Source organism: Falco punctatus (assembly GCF_963210335.1).
Source record: "Falco punctatus genome assembly, chromosome: 1".
Taxonomy (NCBI): Eukaryota; Metazoa; Chordata; class Aves; order Falconiformes; family Falconidae; genus Falco; species Falco punctatus.
Window position 1 is genome coordinate 68,672,974 of NC_137580.1, and position 16,451 is coordinate 68,689,424.

Sequence of the window (16,451 nt, forward strand, 5' to 3'; positions counted from 1 at the left end):
TACTTATTTGCTAAGACAAAATAAAGATTCTACCAAACCAGAAAGAAAACTGGTTACTGTTAAAGGTCATCTTATATTAAGATATTCTGTTTAAAAGGGATTTGCTCCTTAGATGTTTGATCTCCATCCATTGTTCTGCTACCAAGTTCTAGTTCTGAATTCACAGAGAGAGCTTAGCTGTAGACAATAACTTTGAGGTAACGTATTTAAACACTGCATGTCTGTACACCCTGAGCCGGGCATTTTTGTTTCGTTTTTGATTTTATTTGTTTTTTCAAAGACTAGGCACTATTACCAGGTACACCACCGTGAATCCATTCTTGGCAGAGTTTTTTTCAGGACTCCACAGTCGGAGCAAGTGCATCCAAAGCAAGTGTAAGTAGTGATGGCCTACTGTTACAAAGATCTATAGCCTTAACTGTAATCACAAGCCTTAAGTAAATTTACAAGTCCAACATATGCAAATGACTGATTGCGTATTTGCTTCAAAGTGAAGGCTCAGGAGCAACATTTCTCATTAGATGTTTAATTAGCTGAAGAGCCTTTCTCAGCAGGTTTCAACTAAAGAATAAAGGATTAGAACTGAGCACTTCCCTTCAGCTCTCCTAAATTCCTGCCTGTCCTTTTCTGCTCTAACCCTCACCCTTGGAACACAAGTTGAAAACTGAAAAAATAAAATACAACAATTGTGGAGCTCCCGTGACTGTCAACATCCAATCAATCTGCTTTTGATTTGCATCTTCTGTCCCTCCCTTTGCCTGTTTGTCCTGCCCAATTAAGCTGCAAATGTCTTCAGGAATAGAATTAATGCCTTTCTACTTTTATGAAAAGCTTAGCAAAATTCACAGCTCTGGCATGCCATGAGGCAGATCACCACCAGGATGGCACCATGCTCGTTAAGAATCAAAATAATGACTCTTGTTACAACAGAAAAAAAACCTGCAAGGTCTCAGCACCTTTGCAGCTAAGCCAGCAGACTGGGTCCACATGGTGACCCTTGTGGTGATGCTGGTCTCAGTTTTATTTTGCAGTTCATCATCTATTCAGGGCATGTTCTCAGTCTGTAATTTAAAAACAAGAGTTTGGAGAAATAAGACTTAAAAAGCTCATTCCACATTATAAGGAAGTCTTACAGTCTTTCCTGACACAAGAAAAGCACACATGTCGAAAAAGACATCCAGTGAGACAAAACTGACTGCCTCAAAACACAATGGCACTTGAGTAAGACTTACCATCATATTACACATTCTCTTGTAACACTGCCAGTTGAGGCAATTTGTAGTCTTTCCTATTTTTCCTAGATATTTCACAGGAAACCTTCAACCTACTATGCCTGGCACAGCAGACAGAACCCAGCCAAAACAAAAAACTAATAACACTCCAAATTAACAGCCAAAGGCAAAACAACCACAGAAAAAAAGAAAAAAAAAAAGTGTTAGATTTTCATCAAGTGTACTTGAAATAGTTAGTTAACATGGAGAGTATAAGAGAAGTTCTGTTGACAGATGAACATGAATACTTCTGACATTTCCTTTGGCCCCAAAGGCCACATACCAGAACCTCACACAAGCATCTATAGGAAGCATTCTGTCACATCAGAGAACGGTGTGGCTTATTTAGAAGAGGGACATGTATGTCTTGATGGAAATACTCAGTTGCTCTTGCAATAAAGAAATAAGCACAGGGTTACATGCAAATTTAAACTTACTGCATCCTAATTTTGCAGTCACGCCTGTGCTGGCTCTTCTGCTTTTCAATATCCAGCTGGAGCTTCATACAAAGAGGCAGATTTTCATGAGGTAATTAAAATCTTGCTGAAAATGACATTTTTCACATACTTCAAGATTAAAAGCAGAGGCATTCAAAAAAACTGCATGTTTTTTACTCTTGGATAACATACAGTCTTTTCTTCTACAGGCTCTCACCATTATCCATGCAGAAGTCCCCTACAATTATCATTAAATTAGATTAAGTCCACGATCTTTATGCTATGATCAAAGTAGGTGCAGATGTTGAGATTGTATGAGCCATGGACTGCAAAAAATGGGATGGGGGCTGGAGGAAAATCACACCACTACCACCAAGTCAACTGGGCCATTAGTAACCAGATCTAACACAAATAGGTTATCTGCTCTCAAGATATTTCTATCTAATTTAATTTATTCTTGATTAATCTTACAAAAGAAAATATCCTAGTTCTCTTAAAAACATTCTTCACCAAGTTTTTGCCTTTGGGAAAAATCCCTCAGACAAATATTTCTTTTTTTAATGTCATATTCTTTTGCGTTGTATCATCTAAAGCAGGTCATTCCTTAACCTTTACAGCCCTCTACATTTCTATCTAGGAGACTCTCATCAAACTTTTCAGTAACTGAGGACAAGATTGTTCCAGAAGCACAACTAGAGTTCATGCTAGCCATTTTTTAATTACTTTTTTTTTTTAGTCCAGAAGATGCCTGTAACACAGCATGGAAGTACTTAATATGCGCAGAAGAGTTAGGTTAAACTATTTTAAATTTTTTCCCTTTTAGAGCCTAATTGTTTTCAAACTCCTGACAGAGTTAATTAGACAGAAAGAAAATGAAGAAAAAAAAATTTTACTGGCATTTAGTATTCTGAAGGCCCTGTTCTTAATTTCCTCTATTCTTTCATGTAATAATAGTTTTGGTTAAGCCTCCGGATACATGGTAAATTGGACTGAGTTGGAGTCCTTCCTCTTAATAGCTTTTCTTGTAAAAATGTCCAATGTGAATAAATACAATAGGTCCCATTAGTGCATAAGGTATTTGGAGACAAAAAACACAGAGCAGAAATTGATTACAACTTTGCAAAAGATTCGTAGCTTTAGAGAAAAGGTTCATTCAGTTCTCTGCTCATCTCCCCTGTGATGCACTGTAATGATTCAAACACACCAAGATGTGCACATGGAGCAAACCAATGCTGGTTCCCCTTTCTTTTGGCTTATTATATTTGAGAGGTAATTAACTCTTGAGCTGCCATGACTACATAGGTGACTGACTACATTACATGCCTTTTTAGAACAGTAGGTGGCTTTGCAGGACAGGCAAAGAATGAGAAACAGCTTTCCACAACTAGCAAAGGGAACAGGTAGACAGTAATATGTCCTAACCACAGTCAAATGCTGAGAAGTTGACCTGAAATTTGAGTTTTCAGATGGTGACAGGAGCTAAATTTTATTGCATTTCCATATAAGTCTCTTTTTCAATCATCATGCGCTAACACGGACAATGTTAACATACCAAGTTTAAAAAAGAAAATTTATTATATGTGCATCTAGAATCACAAGAACATCCTAATTCTCACAGGGTCAGGAGCTTTCCCTGCAGAGGACACATCAAAACCCCACACTGATAGAACATGGGTCGTTTTCCCCACTTTTAACCTCTGTTTTCCTCCCGTAATATCTCTTTTTTTGTTCTACCCCTTTCCTGCCTGCCCTAGCAACTCCCTACTCATGTCTTTCCCTTTGTCTATAAACATCCACGCAGCTGTTGATACATTTAATTGCTTGGGTTTTCTGGTTGCACTGCACCTGAAAGAGGTTACCATCTCCTACAGCCTGCTGCTGCTGGAAGTCACCCTCCCACTGACGGGCCTGTAGGAGCATTCTCCAGCTACTTTCAGTCAACATGAGACAGATTACCAAAGACATACAATTTAAACTAATTAACCTAGCCTAGATCCTTTTTGGTTAACCAGGTGTGGGGTCATCCACATGACCAGCTCAGCTGGCAGCTGTGAGAGGATAAAAACCTCTGGGAGGAAGGTTGTGATGAGCAGCCGGTAACCGTTGCACTTCCTCTTCCAGCTGCATCCACAGCTCTCCCACTTCAGAAACAGTCCTGATCCCACTTGCAGAGGATCACACTTTCCTCTGCAGATTAGCTGAACATGCAGTCATTACCAGCAGGCTGAAATCCGAGAAAAAGCAACTCCAGCATAGCTCTTCCTTTATGCTGTCCCAACTGCTCTTACTAGTCTCCGAGGACCTCCTCTGGCTGTAACTTGGCATTTGTAGGCTAACCATTTTCTCCCCTATTTGTGTACCATCAACGCCATTTGACTGTTCCTCTTCCTAGTGCTGTGTCCTCCCCAGGTTTCCATAACTCTGCTCTCATCCTCCCTACGTACTCTGGTCCTGTTCCAGCTAAACTGCATTAAGTAAATGAGATCATTTGGGTGTCTTCACACAGCAGCATGTGGTGGCTCCCTGGGACAGCCTCCTTCATTTGCTCTGTTAGACTGAGAATAACGTGAAATGAAACTTGCATCGAAGGTGCTTGTAAAAGACTGGCTGCTACAAGGTCTGTAATTACTAGGCATCCCTGAAGCATTACCATGCCTAAGCTGGCTGAAACATCCTTTGCAAATAGACTCCCTGCAGCTTTCTTCTGTACCTTTGCAACATTGCATTCTATCCTTAAGTACCTTAGTACTTAAATACATCACACTTCAAAAAAGCCATACTAAATTTTGAATTACAAGTCCTTTTTTTCCTACTTCTCATTAGATAGGAGAGAAAAAGTGTCCTTTCTCCATTTACAGAACACCCTTTTTCTGCCTCTCTTTTTACAAAAAAACACAGAAACATTGCAAAGTGTGCCCCAGATGTGTCATCATCCAGTAAAGTTCCACATGTGCAAAACCCAGCCTTAAAATAGAGATTCTATACTGACAAAATTATAGCTAGCAAGAGGAAACAAAAGGTAGTTATGTACGACTTACGAATACTGTTACTAGCCACTGAAGGGGAGTCCAGGGTATATCTCAGAAGGTTGAGAATGAAATCTCCTGACCAATATTATAATAGCATTCCCAAACATATCCAAATGAGTTTTTATTTCATCTTGAGGAAGCACTGTGACTGTGCCTCTTCAGGACCCGCCCCAGGACGTTCAACACGATGTGTGCGAAAACCTTTTATTCTGTGAACCTGGGCAGGAAAGACCTCGAGTTCATCTACGTGACATGAAGGCTGAAAGGAAACACAGGCAGGGTGAGCTGCCCAGGGAAAGAACGCAGTATTTGGTGTGCTTTGAACTAGCACAGGTGTGGTGGCATCAATTCCTAGTAGGATTTATGCATGTATAGCTAGGGAAATCTTAGGGAACCAAATTTAATTCTCAAATAGTGTAGGCAAAGACTGCTCAGTAAAACATATAATTACATAGCCAGATACGCTTTACAGATGGTGAAGAAGTACAGCACCTTGTCACAGACCTTGCTAAACCAAAGCCAAAATAAGGTTATCCTTCATACCATGTTTCTGATGTGTCTTTTTTTTTTTTTTCTTCTAGGCCCATTGCCAGAAGTGAGAACTAATGCTTCTACAGGAAAATAATCTTAAGACTTTAAGACACTGTCATCAGACTGGTCATTTTGCCAGTTGAGAAGTCATGCGCACTCTAATTAGACCTGCTAACAGAAAAATCAGATAAGGTATGGTGAAAAACAGCTCTGAAGCCAAGCAAAGCTTTAAAGCTAAATGCTGTTGGTACCAACCTGAATTATTTCAGCTAGATGAGCAAGGGGGGAGTTAAATCTTTTTCTCCACGTTTTCTTCAATGTTCAAAGCAACACTGAAAGGTCTTGATTAGTACTAGTAGAAATTAGAATACAGACTAAGTATACTTTAGCAAGTGCAGCACAGTAGAAATATATCCATAGAGGTAAGTGGCTGGTGGTGATGAGATGTATCCGCTGCTAGGCATTCAGAGGCTTTACTTCTTACTCCTAGTAGTCTGGTCCTGTGCGCTGAACACCCCCCAGCAGGTTGGAGTGCATTTTTTGGTTTAGTTGCAGATGAAGGTAATCCAGTTTATGTGCTGTCATACTGTTCCGCAAAGTGCACCAATGCATTTTAAGTGTGGGTGAGTGGGTGATGCATTTTAAAGGTCACTAACACACTGATGGAAATGTTAAAGACAAAGGAGCATCAACCTAAGCCCTCTTTAGGACTTAAAACCTCCAGGTTTTATCTTTTTATCTTTGCATATCCACAAGACACACATCTTTCTTCTTCACTGATTACTGGCCATTGTGGCAGGTTTATGGATTTCAGTGGGAACTGAAAACTAAGCCATTTTTATTGGGTATCTAATTTTGGGACTCTATATCTGATAATTTTTATTTACATGTTTTAAGAAATGGGAAAGTGTAGCTGAGGTGAAGACATGCAGCAAGATCATTCCAGATGGCCAGAGCTGTAAGGGAAAGAAACGGGATAACACTGGTGTGTTACAGACCCCACTGGGAAGAAATTAAAATGAATAAGTTAATGATAAATTATGAATGAAGTATGTGCCATGAATATTAACCACACACACTGTGTACTCTTGTGAAACTGTCTGTCTCCAGGAGAATAGTTTTGTAGCCACAAGACAGCATCAGTTTATTTAGGGGACATGGGAACACTGTAGGGAGTGGGAATCCTACAGAGTTAAAGAAATTGTCCAGCATTGTGAAAAACAGAAAATTATTCCTGACTTATACAACACACTAAGTAACAAAGACATTAAAATTTTATGGCGCTCCTAGGGATGGATGGAAGCCCATTTCAATAGCAGATTTAATTCTCCCCAGTTATAAAACATCAAGATTTACGCAGACTTGGGGAGAAGGGAAAGCCAGGGAGATATACAAGAAGCATCACATCCCAGTACAACATTAATTAACAATTAATGCAAGTGTTCTGAGGCTCCAAAAATGCAGGTAGAAGTATTAATGTCAGTAAGAGATATTTTTGGAAACGATACCTATGTGATTTCAGAAGGATGTTTTTTTAAGCTCTGGAATGAAACTTCCACATGTCAACAGTAAAAATAAAAAATAAGTTGTCACTTCAAATTTGCCTTGCTAGGCAAGCACCTTATTTCAGACCCTGTTGAGGGGGCAGGGGAGTGGGGGGGGGGAATCCTCTCTTTGAACTTTTAGCAGATGCACAATAGTAAGCATAGGCCATTCTTTAGCCTATAGTTCCCTATCCCTTGATAAAGTTTATACAGCAGTATCAGACATGAAGACTGTGTTAACACAGGGGTCTGAAAGCACAGTGCTCCCAACAGCCTTTCTGAAGGCTTAAGTGTTTGTGGTCAAACACTTCCTGACGTAAACATGTAACTTCCCAGATTTCCACTGTTCTGGCATGTGTACATAGCAAACAGGAGAACACCGCCTTGGAGGTCCTCACTGGCCAAGGAAGAGCTGAGGAGTCACCCAGAAACCTCTGCTGGTGCCTGGCTCAGGAACAAGGTTATCAGCTGCTTTTCCTCTTTGTTTTTATAGCATCAAAGAGGCTGAACCGATGCTGGTCAGAGCACAAGGTGCCCACATTAACTGTTGTGAGCAAGTATAATGAGTCCGGCAAGCAAGGACACAACCAACACCACATGCTTTCTATTAGGAGTGGGGCTGAGCTGCTGACTGTGTGTGTGGGCAACAGGTAAGAAGTGGCTGAGACACAACACAGGGCACGGACCTGGGAATAGTGGTAGACAGGCTGCGGCAGCTAGAGAAATTAATCCCTTGCTACAGTTCTGAGAGCATACTGCGGCAAGAATAAAGTTTAATATGTACTTTTTGGCTTTTATTTTAAAAAGACCAGTTTGCCTTGGTCTGAATTACATCCTTCTTTGAGACATCCAGAAGACTCTATGCTCTAGCCTTGTGCCTCAAAACATCACACATACAACCCTACTATAAATTCTATTCTGCTCCAAAAGTGCAAGCAATATCACTTCAAAGGCAGAAATTGAACCACAACATGTTTCCAAATACATGGAATAAAGGGATATAAACATAAAGCATTAACATTTGCTTTAAGAACAAAAAGCCTGAAGAAGTCAGTGTATACATAGTTTACAAGGTTGTCAGTCATGCAAGAAAGCCCATATAATGTAGGAATACATTGGCAATAAAAATCACATGAAGTATTGAAGAAGTGACTTCCTCCTTACTTTTCTTTAAGAAGAAAATTTTCTTTAGGTACACAGAAAAATCCAGGTAAACTGGACATAAGGCATGAATTTTACTCCACTTTGCAAACACCCAAGTTTTTGTTGTTTGTGGGTTTGGGATTTTTTCCCTTGTAACTTGCTTTTGGAAATGGCTAGGCTATTCTGGCATCAAATTATTAAAAATGTTTGCTTCAGCATAGGAAGATAATCTTTTTGGCTACTTCCTGTTTCCATCGATGCTAAAAAGATTTTACAGATATTTTATGGATTTGCTAAGAGTATTGCAGCTCTCTGAAGGAGGATCTCAAGTTTGGAAATGGAATGGCACTGGTAAGAAGGAAGTAACGTCATAACCATGGGATAGCACGCGCTCTCTCTCTCGAATATTGCTTTCCACTCTGTATACAGACAAACAGAAGGATGATTACAGAATTTTCTGTTCTAATAACTTGATCTAGCTAGCAGCAGCACCAGCTACTCAGCAAGATGGACTTCAGCACAGGGCTCTAATGGCTTAGAAACTAGTGTTACTGCACACATGCTTGGACGGTCAGCAAGACCTGGAGTTTCTGCCACAGCAACCTGAAGCCATGTCACCCTTGTCTTCAGATTGCTGCAGAGACATAGGAGCCCTGAAAAGACCCACTGAAACGTTAGTGTCATATACCTTCTGAGCATCTGCTGTGTAGAGCTATCGCTATACCAGGAAAAAAAGTAAGGCTGAAAGCAAAGACGAAAAATAGATTACGAGGCAGGCAGTGTTTTAAAACCACTCGCTCCTTATCAGCCTGAGGCTGTTAAAGTGAAAGCCAGCACAAATTCAGGCAGCTCTAAGGCAGCAGAGCCAGGGTGAGCAGGGGAGTGGGGGAGGCTTGGCTGCACGGCAGCCTGACCTTACTGCACTCTGTGTCTGGCTGGGGAACCTCCATCTGCAGCCTCCAGGGATGTAAGTAGCTCAGATGGCCACACACAGCTTTTACAGGATAAAACTTACGGTAAACTGTGCTCACTATCCTGTTTTCCAGGGACAGCAGCACACATTAACTATCTAACTTTCCACCTGTCCACTTGTTGTCACCTTTCAAAAGATGTCCTGATTCTATCTAAGGCCTATCAGGTAGCAGATACACAGAGCACATATATCCTGGCAAGGATAAGTTAAGTGAATTGAAACAAATGAGGTGTTACAGTCTATGACACAAGAAAGCAAGCAAATGATTAATAGTCCAGTGAAAGATAATCCTCATCTGATATTTCCACACTTGTGAGAAATCCATCCCAGCTGGAATTTAATGTAACTGTGGTCTATTTGGAGTTCCTACCAACTCTGCCTCAAGTACTTTTATAATTGTTTGCATCTATTTTCCAGTATTTTTTAAGAATTAGTGTACAAATATCTCAGAGACACTAAGATTTTAAGCTGATGTGTTCAAAGTTCTTTGTTTTCTAAGCCCAAGTATCACAGAACGGATAGCAAAACCCTCTAGCCTACAAGACTACAAAGTAACTTGCCAAAGGGTAACGAAGAGAAAGGCTGCTGCTCAAGTAGCATGAAGATATACTTCCAGGCTAAAAACTCTTCTGTAGCTAATGGTATCTGCCAATGGCAATAGAGCATGAGCATCGGTCAGACTGGGGAGGGGAGGAACATGGCTTTCTTATTCTCTGTGCTCCACTCCCACAAGGGAGGAGAAACACAACAGACAGGTTCATATCACTACAGTTTCCTATCGTAGGATGATCCACCTGGCAGGTTTTTAACTGCACAGTCATGTTCTACTGGAGACACTGATATGCACCATGCAGAAAACCAGTATATTGCATCCAAGCAATTTTTCTTGCAAATATACATACCATGCAGAACAAGTTAGCACCCATGAAATCACATTGGCAGCTTCCAAAACGTTGCCTGTTATGTCTCATGCTTTCTGAATAAGGCTTTTCTGAATCCTTCTCTGCAAGAGTTTGCCACTACCACACTTACAGACAGATTAAGGAGACATTCAGGACTGCGATTAGCTTGGTATTGAAGATTATATTCATAGACTGGTTATTCAGGATACAAAGCAGAAGAATTCAGGGTACTGTCCTTTCAAAACAGAGATTAACCCAAAGCATTTTTAAAAGTGGTCTAAAGCTTGATAAAACTGAAAAAGGAATTAAAACATGCAAGTGGACAGTGAAATAATTTCTATTCTACTAAGAGACAAAAAAAACCCTAGATGAAAGGTATGAAGTCTGTTCCTTGAAGGCAGCAGTTAACGGCTAGTTTACAGAAATTAGGGATTAATTCCCCATAGCAGTCTTCCCAGTGATCTAATCTCATCACCAAACGTCAGAATTTTTGTAAAGATGGGCGGTGTCCAGTGTGAAACTGCTGATTTACTGGATTAATGATTGAGCCTCTTTTTCTCATCTCTCATCTGCAGTGAGCAAAGGTTACAGGAAATCTTCTGTCCTAACTTACCTTTCTCCATTCATTTCTCACACTGTTTAAGGTAAGCCTCTGCAAACAGATCATGAACTCTTACTGAAACAAAACAAAGTTTTTCTACAGTTCTGTATCATTAAGGGGGGGAAAGCATGAAGATTCATGTAAAAATCCTCTCACAAAGCAAGTACTGTCGTGGTATACAAGGAATAATCAGGGGGAAAAACCCCTGTCACTAATAAGCCATCATAAGAACTCCGGAATCGTGTAAGATATTTTACTCATTTTTACAAGTTCTTCCATGCCCATTTCCTTCCGTAGAGTAAGAAGAGTTCTGTCACTAAGTGGGTGTGCGGAGGGGTGAATAGGAGATCCACAGGAGAGTGCCAAGATCTGGTAGAAGTTCATCTAGTACAGGAAGTTTAGAAGGTTAGAGTTTATAGGGACAAAGGGTCCCTCTCCCACTGAAAGCCCTGTTTCTAGAGAGAGAAATCAACCGGCCGCTCCATCAATTATCCAGGATGACAGACCAAATCTTCCTTCATTTCCTTCCTCTTTCCATTACACTGTGTACCTTCTGATATATTGCTGTTCTACGTAATAACAGGTGTCCTACCTTACAGTAAACTTGTTAAGGAAGAAACCAAGAAAAACGTCTGAAAAACCTGAAGACATAACATTTTTGGTACCTTTTGGGGGAAATCTTAAGGGAAAACGCTTCCAATCAGTGCCTCCCACCTCTCACTTGAGTGGAAAGACTCAAGGAGAAAAGACTTCAAGACAAGCTTCTCCGGGGAGCAGGAATACTGCACCTGCAGTGAGTGCAGAGAGAATGCTTTATGTCAGTGCAGTTATTATGACCTTTGCGAACATTCTTGTAACCACAGTCCTGGTAGGATTTTCATTATTGTTTTCTGTTGGGTTTTTTCCCCTCAGCCCTTTATCCTGATTGAGTGGGCCGTGGTGGCAGTAAAATAATTAGCTTGGTATTCATTAGATTTAAAGATAGGCTGTTAGTAGATAATGGGGAGGAGGCCTGGGCTGAACACCATACAGGGGGTATTGAAAAGGCGTGTGTTGTAACAGACACAAGGAAGGGGAGGCTTCTTTGAGAAGCATTCCATACTAATAATTTCTCTTACAGTTAAGGAAATGGTACGATCCTGCAAATTAACCTCTGAACCTAACCAGCAATTTATTCCTGTAATTTCTTTGTTTGACCTTTCAGAAACCCAGCTGTATCATAAGAACAGTGATGATGTGAAAGCTGGGAGCAAGGAATAGTCCCCAGGGTCACTGCTATTCTATTCACGTGCTATTCAGTAAACTGGTGTCTCGGAGAGGGAGGGAGAAAAATAATCTTACAGTGTCACAGCATTTTCTTGGAAATTTTGTAACATTTTGTTTTCTGAGGTTTTGCATTAACTATCAACAAAGTCAAACGCAGCAAATTAGGAAGTAAACACCTAAATAGTAAACTTGACAATTGTTCCTAGGTTGTGTTTTATGACTGGGTCAGTCTTCAGTTGTTACTTTTGCAGTACATTTTGAAACATCTCTTTCTGCAAATGCTTCTGGCTTCCTTTAAGTATTCCAAGTTTGCTCTTCATTGTGGAAAACTGATTTTTCCTAAGCAAGTCAGTATGATGCTCCATTTTCCTCAAGTCTTTAAAGCTTCCCCGCCCCACCCCACTCCCAAGTCAGATAGAACTACCAGGTTTCCACATCTGATTTAAGCAAATTGTGGGTTGAACATTTTTTGAACAGGGACTTTAACAGGCTGAACGCAGCTGAGGAAAGGAAGTTCTATAGACTAATATTTCAGCTAATGCCTTCTTCGTAAGGCATTCAGCCAAAACATTCATCTGCAGAATTTCCTTCCTAGTTATAGTGAGATTTACCCTTGAGTGTTTGTAGCAATAGATATTGCATTCAAGAGACCACCTCGCACTAACAGTCTCAAAGACAGGCAATGAGAACCACAAACAGTATATAATGCCCACCATGAACAACAGTCCCAGTGCCCTTGCAAGTTTTCATCATTTTGTCTGACTACTCATCTTTATGAATAATTTTTCAGAAACCATCCACTTTCCACTGGAGAATTCCCTCTCCTTGTGAAGATCTCAGATACAGGTGGCAATGACATTTCAGTTCACCTGGTGAGTTTTGATAGTGAGTGTGCACTGTTTCATCAGTTTTGAGGAAAACTAATTTAAGGATATATTTCATCATCTTTTGGTGTTTCAGGTATTTCAGGAATAATGACCCAAAAAAAGTACGCTTCAGTTCAGCTGACATTTATGACACAGGACGGTCTTCACTTATAAAAAAAGAAAGCACTTGTGCCTTACCTCACCACCACCACTCATGACTTACATTATTTCTGAAAAGTATCTTTTGGTTTTGGGTGAAACATCTGAATCTTCACAATTAATGTTCAGTTTGAGTCTTGCACCAAGTTTGCACTGAGGCAGTTCTACTGATTTTGGTGGAATTACTCCATCTTTCAGTAAATACGAGATCAGTGTCAGAACATGGAGAAAATCCCTTTTCTTCAAGCATATGGACAAATGTCTAGATGTTTTTTACGTCATGTCATTCAAGACCATGTCAATAAACTAATTCCTTATTTGGAAAGTTATTCCACCTAGATTAGATCACAGATGGTGTCTCTGTCTTAAAGAGAGTACGGGTTTTATAAGCAAAACATCTAATACTGTGGGTAAGACAGGATTATATTGGAGACACTGTTAATTTAAGTGTCGAATGCTTTTAAGAGTTGAAAGTGTTCACTCGTTAGTGTTATGAATTCACCATATGTTATAAATTACATGCATATAATGTAAAAAACAGATGAATTTGTGCAATGTCTTTTTTCAATTAAGAGATTAATTGGCCAACATGTTGAAAAAAGGCAAAATTAGGACAGGTAAAGCTGCTCTCTAGTTAAAAATAATAAAAAAAAAAAAATTAAAGGAGTCAAGCAAGAAGCTGCCTGGATAAAATCAATAACTATATTGGGAGAGGTGGGAGTGTTTGCTATTTGATGTTTCAAAGTCATTTATAAATTACACTTGCACTGATTGTAAAAAACAAACCAACCCACACATAAGTGTTGACATTCGTGGTTGTCTATAGTATCTGAAAATCACATGTTCAGATGGAAAGCCACAATATTTACTTTTTACTATCCCATGTGCACTGTAAAGCATTCAAATCCCATATATAAAAGGGCAACAAATTTATACAGCCTCCATTCTGCACCCATTTCTTACTGAAAAAAAACCCCCACCCAACCAGCTAAGAACATTGGCTGCAACAATCTGAAATATTCTTAGTTCCCAGGGAAAACAAATAAACCAACAACAAAACCAAACCAACACCCAAGATTATACCAGAGAACCCTTCAACTGACCCAAGCAGCTTTGCTGCAGCTGCCAGGGTTTGGCAAAGATCGGTCAGCAATGACATTTCCTGGCAAAACAAAAACCGGGCAAGAACTGAACAGTGGTGAGTAGTACTTTGTGATTCAGATTCAGATAAATTGAATTACAATCTGGAACACAAAATAACAAGGAGCTGTAAATAAAGGTCATAAATGTTTCACATCAAGATATACACAAAGGAGCTGTAAAGCATTACCACGTATGCAGTCCATTCAAGCATACATCAAATAAGCACTAAGTCTTGTCACAGTGCATTCCAAGCTGTTAAACATAACAAACAAATAAAAAATTATAGAGTCTTCATCCCAAAAGAGGAAGTAGGATAAAGTCTATTCATGTAGACATTCAAGATACCTGCCTTTTCATTCTCCACCCACCCCTTCCCCCACACCCCACCCCAGTAAGCAGTTTGTTCATCTTTTCCGGCCATTTTCAAGTGTTCATGGATTGCTCTTTCCCCCAGAAGTTGAAGTATGAATAAATCACAAAATAAAACCTGCCGCTTGTGTTATTGTTGACTTTGTGTAAACCAGAAAATGCTGAAATATTCACACTATGGCTCGGTCTCTTAAGATTTGAAGTCCACAAAGCACCTGAAACTATTACCTTCTCCTCTGATCTAAATCTCCCCAGAAATGCACAGTTCAGCAACCATTAGCAATGAAACATCTTCTGGGAGTTGAGATTAAGCCTTCTAGTCCTGCTAAATGCCTTATAAGGATTTGAACTTAAAAAGAGCCAAGTGCCCTTTCCTACTGAGGAGATCATAATAAAAATAAATTATCAGGGAGAAAGGAAATGCCATCAAAACAACACAGTGTAATAAGGTTAACGCTTACTTTACAATGTTGACAGGAGAGAAAACAAACCAAAGTTAACTTCTCCAGAGGTCTAAAACAAGCAGTAAGACTTAAAACCAAAGCCCAGGTCTTCCAATTCTTGCTCTCCTGTCCTAGCTAGTTGCCTTAAGTAAATGCCTCAAGGAAAGGTCAAAGTACAGACTGCTTTTCAATTTAATGTACACTAGAAAAGAGCTGAAGCAAATGTCAGCCTTAGCACAAACAGCATAACCAATTGATGAATGAACTGATGTTTTTGGATCCGCATTTAATTGAACAGACCAAAAATCTTTCAATGGGCTTTGAATGAAATCTTTAGGGAGAAATCCTGGTTCTGCTGGAGTGAGTAGGAGCTTTGAGTTCCTTAAGCAATGAAGTCAACAGTTAAGCAATGAAGCAAACAGTCCAGAGTTGACCACAGAAAATATTCAGGACTTCTCACCTCCAAGTTCAGCTTGGACTTTTAAATTCTACTGAGGATAACTACAGTAGTCTGCCAATTCCAATCTGCAAAAAGGCAAGCAGAGCCAGCCAGACTCCTTCTGTGCAGTCTACTGGAGACAGCATCACAAACCTGTGCCTCACTTCACTTCCTCTGAAGTGGCAGACCACTACATCTGACTCACAGGAACAGCACAGGAATCACTCCAGTCACGTTGATGGAGGTGCTCAGACTGCTATAGTAAGGGCCACAAAGAAACCTTATAAACAATGAGTAGAAAAAAACCTCCACACTTCACGTAAACAGGAGACACTATCCTGCTCCCAGGGAAGCCAACGATAAAACACTCACTGACGTCAATGGGAGCACATTCAAGTCTCAATTTAGGTTAAATTTGAGGAAAAGTGTTCAAGCAAGTAGTTTTTGTTTTCCCCTTTACCCTCTCTTCAAAAGCGAACAGCTCCATCCTCACTAAATCATTCTCATGTTTGTCAGCTTCCTGCCTTTCCCGGCATGGTGGGATCCAAGCAGCCAAGCTGTTTATAGATACACACAGACTCATGCATGATTTTAATTTTATTTGACTCTAGAGAAGAGTAAGACTTGCCAGGTGTGGTTTCTGACACTACAGGATTCACTCATTTTCTTCATTCCCCTCATATTTGCAAAAGCAGTGGTTACACATTCAAACTGTAAACCTCCTGTGGGTGTGGCAGGAGATATAGTCCATAAATATTTGCGAGACCTCCTACAAGCACTCCTTACAGCTTTAAGAACTTGATTCACAGATTTTCAAAGACACTAAGATACCCATAGATACAGGAAGGGATCTGGTCAGATTCTCAGAAAGCATTACAGGACATAGATACATAATACCCAATCAATTTCAGAATTGATTAGGTACATGACCTCCTTGGGTAGAATTATAGAACTCTAAATCCTGCTAGCATATATTTGCATTGATATCTGTTAAGTGCACTGAAAACGCGGATTGAGGACCTTTGCTCCCATTGACGTTTCCCAAAGCATAGGTGGGCTCTTAAAAGTTTGTGTCCATGGTGCCTAATGACTCAACAAGGATGATTTGTAATGGATTGATGTTACTGAACACTGACATTGGAGTTAAGTGCGAGTGCTCACCTTCAACGTTCAATTGCAGTCCAACAGTCACAGCTTCAAAAATTTGTTTCCCAAATGCCTCAGTCCCACATGCATTCACCCAGGGATTTCCAACCACTCAGCAAGGTTCCACTGAGCATCTTATTTCCTTTAATTTATGAGTCTCTCCAATAGGCATGAGTTGAGGTAAAGCCT